The following is a 9151-nucleotide window of genomic DNA, read 5'->3' as shown; positions in this document are numbered from 1 at the left end:
AGGAAACACGAAAGTGTTGCTGACAAACTTCAGCCAGGAGTTCAAGCACCTCAACAAGGGCACGACGATCGCGTACATCGAGGAAATTCTGGAAACAAGTAATGCGTTTGTCCTCTCGGATTCCGCCGCATCTACCCCGACGACCATGGTTCCCGAACCAGACTACGACATTAATCCAAGTCTCCCAGTGATTAAGCAACAGCAGCTCAGAAGTCTGCTCCGACGATACAAAAGCTGCTTTTCGACGACATCGAGGATTCGACAAACACCAGTCGCCAAGCATCGCATAATCACCGAGGAGTACGCTCGACCACTCCGCCAAAGCCCTTACCGAGTTTCGCCGCGAGAACGCGAAGCTATAAGAGAACAAGTCGACGAAATGCTGCGCGACGACATCATCCAGCCGTCGAAAAGCCCATGGGCATCCCCTGTTGTCCTGGTGAAGAAAAAGGACGGAACCCTACGTTTCTGCGTCGATTATCGTCGTCTGAACAAGATCACGAAGAAGGACGTATACCCCCTTCCACGGATAGACGACGCATTGGATCGGCTCTGCAACGCTAAGTACTTCTCCTCGATGGACCTCAAGTCTGGCTATTGGCAAATAGAAGTCGACGAAAGAGATCGCGAAAAGACCGCCTTCATCACCCCAGACGGCCTCTACGAGTTCAAGGTTATGCCATTTGGACTGTGCTCGGCGCCTGCAACGTTCCAGCGCGTGATGGACACGGTTTTAGCGGGATTGAAATGGCAGACCTGTCTCGTTTACTTGGATGACGTCGTTGTATTCGCCGGAAATTTCGACGATCACCTTAGGCGGCTTGCCACAGTACTAGAGGCCATCAAGTCATCAGGGCTCACTCTGAAGCCAGAAAAATGCCGCTTCGCTTACGACGAGCTTCTGTTCCTAGGCCACGTCATCAGTAAATCCGGAGTACGCCCCGACCCCCAGAAAACAGCTGCCATCGCAAACTTCCCGCAGCCCACCGACAAGAAGGCAGTGCGTAGATTCCTTGGCATGTGTGCCTACTACAGGCGCTTTGTCAAGGACTTTTCACGCATCGCCGAGCCGTTGACACGTCTAACTAAATGTGATGTTGAGTTCAAGTGGGAAACGCCGCAGGCCGACGCATTTGAAGAACTCAAACGACGCATGCAGTCGCCGCCGGTACTTGCGCACTTCGACGAGTACGCCGATACAGAAATCCATACTGACGCCAGTAGCCTAGGCCTCGGTGCCGTTCTAGTCCAGAGGAGAAACGGAGTCGAACAGGTGATAGCTTACGCTAGCCGGTCGCTGTCAAAAGCGGAAGGCAACTATTCTACAACCGAAAAGGAATGCCTCGCCATCGTTTGGGCTACACCTAAATTTCGCCCTTATCTTTATGGCAGGCCATTCAAAGTCGTCAGTGACCATCACGCGTTGTGTTGGCTAGCGAGTATAAAGGATCCTTCAGGACGACTGGCACGGTGGAGCCTCAGACTACAAGAATACGACATCACTGTAACCTACAAGTCAGGACGAAAACACTCCGATGCCGATTGCCTATCACGCGCCCCCATTGACCCGCCGCCGCAAGATGACGAAGATGACGCCTTCCTTGGCATGATAAGCGCGGAAGACTTCGCTGAACAGCAACGGGCAGACCCGGAGCTAAAAGGCCTGGTGGAATATTTGGAAGGGCACACCGACGTTGTCCCCAGGGCATTTAAGCGCGGATTATCTTCCTTCACGCTTCAAAACAATCTCCTCGTGAAGAAGAACTTTTCACCAGTCCGCGCCAACTACCTTCTTGTTGTCCCGTCAGGACTTCGTCCAGAAGTATTGCACGCCCTACATGACGATCCGACCGCTGGACACCTCGGTTTTTCCCGGACACTATCGAGGATACAAGAAAAGTATTATTGGCCGCGCCTGACCGCCGACGTCGCCCGTTATGTCAGAACATGCCGAGACTGTCAGCGACGCAAGACACCGCCGACAAGGCCAGCCGGATTACTACAGCCAATCGAGCCTCCTTGCCGACCATTCCAGCAGATCGGGATGGACTTGCTGGGACCCTTTCCGACGTCAACAACCGGAAATAAGTGGATCGTCGTGGCGACAGACTACCTCACCCGCTTCGCTGAAACTAAAGCACTGCCGAAAGGTAGCGCAGCCGAAGTGGCGAAATTCTTTGTCGAAAACATCCTGCTTCGACATGGCGCCCCAGAAGTCCTCATCACCGACAGAGGAACGGCCTTTACAGCGGAGCTCACCCAAGCCATTCTGAAATACAGTCAGACAAGGCACAGGAGAACCACGGCCTACCACCCGCAGACGAATGGTCTTACGGAGCGGCTGAATAAGACCCTCGCCGACATGCTAGCGATGTACGTCGACGTCGAACACAAGACCTGGGATGCCGTCCTGCCGTACGTAACATTCGCTTACAACACGGCGGTGCAAGAAACAACACAGATCACGCCGTTTAAGCTGGTTTACGGCAGGAACCCGACGACGACGCTCGACGCCATGCTGCCCCACGTCACTGACGAAGAGAATGTTGACGTCGCTAGCTATCTCCAGCGAGCCGAAGAAGCCCGACAGCTCGCCCGCCTACGGATCAAGAACCAACAGAGGACCGACAGCCGACACTACAACCTCCGACGACGCTTTGTTGAGTACCAGCCCGGCGACCGTGTTTGGGTTTGGACCCCGATACGCCGACGAGGACTCAGTGAGAAACTACTCCGACGCTATTTCGGACCCTACAAGGTCATCGGACGTATTGGCGCTCTGGACTATGAGGTCGTGCCAGACGGCATTTCGCATTCACAGCGGCGCCGCGCACGATCTGAAGTGGTCCACGTGGTGCGCCTTAAACCCTTTTACGGACGCTGACGAACTTCGTCATTTTGTTCTTTTCTTTGCTACGAGTGCTTTTGTTTATTACCTTCGTTTGTTTGCAGCATCGGGTCGATGCTTTTTAAGAGGGGGGTATTGATACGTGTACTTATCTTTATCGGACGACCACGTTTCGCCGCTTAACAAATGCAATCGCACAGCGCGGGACGCGCCTGCATGTATCCGACGTTTCTGGAAAGTTATCGATGCTTCTACCCGGCTGTCTGTTGTCGCCGAACCTTGTGTTATCTGATTTCATCGCGTAGCGCGAATGGTGTAGAACTTTGTGGAAAGCACGCGGGTCCAAACGATTAGTCTGGAACATTCGACGACTGCTCTATAAAAGCCGACGCGCTTGACCCGCTGAGCAGATTTCCGACAATCGCCGACTGTGTTCGCTGCTTTCGTTGTGCTATAAGTGTAGCCTGTTTTGTGGGCACAGGTTCGCCCAATAAAATCTAGTTTTGCCTTTCACAGTATTGCTACTGTGTTCTTAACGTCACCACCACGTGACAGTATTGTTTACTATACTGCTTATATCGATTTTAATTCAACAAAGAAAACCGCCGTCTCTGTATTACCAGCATTAAGTGGTAAATCAGCTCACTGTCTGATCGATTGGCGTAGGGAGTAAAACATAAAACATAAGAGCGCATGCTCGTGCACGGCCAACCTATGGCAACCACGAAACATCTGAGCGGCAGGCGCTATCAAATATTTGTGATACATTGGCATCGTTATCACGCATTTCAAGTCTCACGCTAGCCTTGCTGCATGAGGCCCATGGCGCTGCTCAACACAGCGATCCCTGCGGTTGGTAAGCTAGCACGATACATATATAAGCTGCGTGCTTCGGCATTGCCTTTTTGGCCTGTATGCAGCCATAATATATGAGTGGGTTCGCATAAAAAGATTGCGATGGCTATTTTTGACCGCAATATTTCCGTGATACGTGTGAGTGCGTCGTAGAGAACTGAACGAACACAACCGAAAAAAAAATTTCGGTCATCATCCTCTTTCTTTAAAACGGGCTAACACCGCACAATGTTTATAAATCTAATAACCGCTGATGCCGTATGCTTGGACCATGCGCTATATAGAACAAATATATCTGTAATGCAGCACCTACTACTGCTTAGGACGCTCGCGCAGTTCGTAAACGGTCGCTTTGCTGGGCAAGCTTAATTCAGACTGTAAGGTATGCTGCTATTAATAGCCAAAACTATTTTATTCATAGGTAGAAACCTCATCCATCCAACCAAGTAATCATGCAATGTAACCTGCAGCGAACAGTTTGAACGCTTGTCAAAGTATAACAGCACAGCTCCTATCGTAGCAGAACGGTACCCACGCTGTTGCGATCGTCGCGTATGTTTCATGGCTCCGAAACCGCAGCTTAGAAATAGAGGATAATACTACAATAAAGTAACATTAGTGATTGGAACATCGGAAATACACAATTGATCTCCGAGGCTGATTGTAGGCTCAAATATGCGCGCACACATCGCGCTGCGTGTTCCGTCCACCTCAACGCCAGCAGAAATACCGGCCATGACGCCTTACACCACTTCAGCACGTATCACAGAACCGTTTCCCACGTAGAAGACGCACGTCATACTAAACAGACCGCACGACCGCGAAAACAAACGCCAGAACCTACCGCCGAGCGTATACCTGCCATGCAAAAGACCGCTTTCACCCAAGCCAGTATGGCGCTGCTTATAGGCGGCGCCACTGCGTTCACAATATGGCGGCGCCTACGAAAAAACGGTCTATACTGACTTTAAAGGACAAGCTACCCATGCATTGAAATCGGGAACCGCAAGAGCGCAGCCATGTTGCTACGCGCCGAGGTTGCCAGTTCCTGAGACGCTTGCTAGGCTTGGTGACAGTGGTCAGTTTTAATCTGGCAACCGTAGCAGCGTAGCAGCATGGCGTCGCGCTTGTGGTGTGCGTGCAGCCGTGTGTTTGAGGCTTTATAAGTTGGTTCTTAATTCTATGTTGCGGGATGGTGTGGGTGTGGTTCATGTTAGCCGTGCAGGTGGCAGTTATGCAAGCGAAGGATGATCCTGTTGAAGTTTCCGGCGGTATGCGGTTTTCAGCGGTCACACCTGTTGCAAGAGTGTCACTCGACGAGGTTACGAGTTAGGAGCTCGAAGCTGTAGTCAGATTCCTCGTTGGCGTTCCGTAATTATCTTCGCATGGGCGCGGTATGTTGCGAAAGCTGCTGTCGCGATCTATCGTGGCGACGATAGATCGTTTTTTTTTATTACAAGTAGGGATCCAGCTGTAGGGCACATGTAACCGACAAACGGAAGTCTCAGGAGAGCACCTGAGATTATAATAAAGCAGGCGGCGCAGGAACTCCCGGGCGCCCAAGGGACAGTGGGGGGATCGAAGCTCGAAGCAGAACGGTACGTAGGTTGGGGCCGCCGAGGCAGGTGTGCGCCAGGGAGTGTTCGCACTGACAGCTCTCCTAGCACGCGCAGCGGTGCCTCACAAGGTCGAGATACTTTAAAGGTACCTGCGCCCATGATCTTTATTTTGCCTCGGTGCAGTGAGCAAGATTAACCAGAATAATATGGAGGGCATCCGGTGCAGTCGCGAATGCGAGTCATGCCAAATGTAGCTCGCGTCGCCTGGTGTGTGAAGTAATATCAGAGTTATGCATGAACTTTATGCATAATACGCTTTGTTACGGTACCTTAAAGGAATGGGTCGGTGTAGGTACGCTTTTTCGTACCGCCCTAATCCTATACCCCCCCCCCCTACAAACACACACATACCCCCTTTTTTTCCTATATGTATACATACAATTCCTTCCCATGACGGAGTGACCAGTTCAAGTTGTCAGCTTGTCAATAACTGTCATAGGAATTACTGTAATAAACACAGTTCATGATCGGATTGCTTACTTTTATTTTTTATTGTAACAATGAGAACTACATAGAACCTTATTTTGTATATGTGAGAGAAGTATAGGCCTTTTGCACATTTGGATTTCACAAGCTTAATCCAATGTGCAATACAGAGACAAAGCAGCTGCTACTACATTAAGTGCATTGAGGGCCACACAACGCATACGTAATTAAAGGCGCAAACTATAGAGGGAAGCTTCAAAATACGCTCTGTAGCACTGCAAAGTATAACATATTGTACGTGTACACTAAACACGTTCGAAAAAGCAATGCATCAATGTCCCATTTGCCTTGAAGTTTACTATCAAGTTCAAGTTTACTGAAGCTTATCATGAGCATATGTACAACAGGAATCTGATGACACACCCGCAGTCAAGGTGGCTGTTCGAGGTGTGCTGGCTGCCTCAGTGTAAGAAAAAGAAATTGGGTGAATGTCAACACCAGTGCCACTGCTTCTTGCCTCTGACCTGCACGTGCCTCCGCGGCATCTTTGTTGGTGGAGTCTGCACAGGTGAGCTGGCGTGGCGAGGCGTATGAGTCATCCGAGAGAAAGAGTATGGTTTACATAGAGAAGTGGCTGTTCCTATTGCCTGTCGCTTTCCCTCAAATGCTTCCTTGGCGACTAGGGTGACACACCCGCAGTCAAGGTGGCTGTTCGAGGTGTGCTGGCTGCCTGAATGTAAGAAAAAGAAAGAAATTATATGAATGTCAAAAGCGGTGCTATTGCTTCCTGCCTCTTACCTGCATTTGCCTCCATGGCCTCTTGGCTTGTGGGGTCTGCATGAGGGAGCTGCTGTGGCTAGGCGTAGACATTGTCTAAGCAAAAAGAAAAGGTCATTCAAATGGGTAATCATGGAAATAAATGCAGTTCTTATGTCTGCTTCTTGCACTCTTTTTGCCTAAAAGTTTTCAAACATAGTGTCCAGAATACACCAGCACTTTGACTGCTTTTGCTTTTTACCTGTAGGTGTTGCTGTGAGATCCTTAGTATGACTCCATGCAGCATTGTAACACTTGGTGGAGGCATCTGAAGTGGTATGCATAAATATAAAAAAAATCACCCTTGTCTGCATGAATGCTTTCAATTTCTAAATGCAGTGGTAACTATCACTATTAGCGCAATGCCCCCCACATCTATGTGGCAAGTGCCATAGCTCGAAACTGAATTTTTCCTTTAGTGTTTCACAAGGCGTCTGATATGTCCACATTAGATGTGATCCGTTTCTTTTTATTTATCCCAGTGTGGAGAGAGCATCATTAAATTGTTTTTTATTTTTGCATGTCTTGTTTTTTGGTTTGTTTCTGAATTTATCAAGCAGCAGTCTCATGAAGCTAAAGTGACGTATGTAATGACAATCATCAGCTTTTGTTTTGCAGAAAAACAATGCATTTCCTGACCCATTGTTTGCCATCCCATCACTCGCATATTTCGACATAACATCACCGAAACGTGCGACCTTCCCGGCAACTAAACAACATCCTGTGTGTGTTTGGAAACGAGTGCGCCAACAGCCTTCTTGCCGCTGAGTGTGTCTGTCGTGTAGCGATTACACGACGACTGTTGTGTTTTGTGGCTCAGCGCTACGAGCCAATGCAACTGTCGTGACATTCTGAAGCGGTGGTATGGATCGTGTCAGCGAGTCTCCTCGATCGTGTTCGGGCTGCCAGCGTGATCTAATCTCGCGGCACACCAACATCGAGCGTAGTGAGTGCGCGTGTGTGAGCGCGGTAACTGTTCTCGTGAACCGTGAGACGTCGCCACGTAAACTTGAATCATGACGCGCTTTGTTGTGTTTATGCATTTTCGCCTCCGTGCACCGCTAAAGCCCCGTAAGAATTGGAGGGCCCTTATACAAAACGCACGCGGATTGGCCTAGCTATTACTGCACTGTGTTTTGCTGGCGATCCGTGTATCGCTTCTGGTGTGTTTCTTAAGTTAATTTGCAGTTGCGTGTTTTTCATCAGTAAAATGGCATCGCCAATTACTGAAACATCTTCGAGTGTACGGGAAACTTGGAAGGAACGAGCTCGCTTGTATATGTAATGTACATTGATATATCGTATTATACTTTATTATTGGATGACCAGTAGCAGTGGCTATGCAGTATTTGTTTTTAAAAGCAGAATAATGCGGGCACTTAGGAATATATTTATTCACATATGCACTGCACAAAATACGGTTAGGATATGCAGAGTTGGAAGTGACTTATTGGTCATATTGTAAAGCGCAGTTAACAACGCGCGCACAAACACAGGAAAGTGTAAAAGTAGAATTCGCTGATGAAATTTTTCATTTTTTATCGCACGTAACGCAATGTGGATATTTGTCAGCGAGTTAATGCGCTCCTGCCCCGCTGTTTACTAGCACGCCAGGTGCACTTGCTAAGTCAACGGGCTCATAATGCACTGAAATCAATAATCTCCACAAACCTCGGCCGTCAACATTCATGCGCGCGAATGAAATACTATCGCAGCTCTGCACACACGCGTGTATACTTTCTCTCGCACCTTCGTATCGCTCTACGTTACTTTCCTCGCATAGTCGTGCAGTTACTGATGGTTCAGTCTTTCCGTCCAATTCTCTGCAACCATACTTTTCTTCTGGTTAGGTTCTGGTTGCCGCGCGGGATGCAAAATAGCTTCGTGCCATCGTCCTGTTTCGGCACCGAACCACACAGCGACAAGGCGTTTCGGCCCTCCCGGAACGAAATTATCGCAGCAATGCGCATAGCACAACAGGCGAAACGCGCGCACTTCGCCCGGCGCGCAGGAACTTTCGTGGTGGCAAAGGGGCGGAGCAAGGTCACATGTCACCGATCTGCCTATCGCTAGCGTCGTCGGCAGGATCAAAGCCTTTCTCTACTTTGCAATTATTGAAGGATTTTACGGTAATGGCGTATGCAACGCCACCACTCCCCCGGTTGGGTGGCGCGAGAGTTGAAATTCGAGAAAGGTGTTCGGACCCTTAAGATGCAATTTTCTCGTAAGCTAAGTGTTTTCTTGGCACGAAACAAGCGTTGCGAGGTTTCTGGAATGGTATTTAAACAGTCCACGTCGACTTAGTGTTGATCCTTTAACAAACACGTTGTCACACTCGCACGGGCATACATGAACACATCTCGCTTGATGACTGCGGACACTCGTTATCAGAACGCTGGCGGGTTGAAGAGCGACAGCAGCGGCGATCAAATTCCTCTTCGTGCTGCCTCTCGCTTCAACGCGAAATAGGTGCGCGAGAGCATAGCGCTCATGAAGCTATCAACTATCGGGTTTGCTAGTCTTCGAACTCATTACAGATGTATGGACAGATGTATGCGTTAAGAGACAAAGCCGGCAATATCATTAC

At 49.2% G+C, this 9151-nt stretch overlaps 1 long non-coding RNA gene across 1 annotated transcript in view; it reads right to left on the bottom strand.

Annotated features, from left to right (window-relative positions):
• Positions 1–5794: 5794 nt before the first annotated feature.
• LOC140218868 (uncharacterized) overlaps positions 5795–9151 on the bottom strand; it is a 140826-nt gene continuing 137469 nt past the window's right edge. Inside the window, exons 2-3 of the long non-coding RNA XR_011895057.1 lie at positions 6547–6832; positions 5795–6478 (exon numbers count right to left, since the gene is read on the bottom strand). This is a non-coding gene — a long non-coding RNA (uncharacterized lncRNA). The remainder of the gene's footprint in view (positions 6479–6546; positions 6833–9151) is intronic.

This window comes from Dermacentor andersoni, chromosome 6 (assembly GCF_023375885.2).
Source record: "Dermacentor andersoni chromosome 6, qqDerAnde1_hic_scaffold, whole genome shotgun sequence".
Taxonomy (NCBI): Eukaryota; Metazoa; Arthropoda; class Arachnida; order Ixodida; family Ixodidae; genus Dermacentor; species Dermacentor andersoni.
This window is presented reverse-complemented; position numbering and strand designations above follow the sequence as displayed.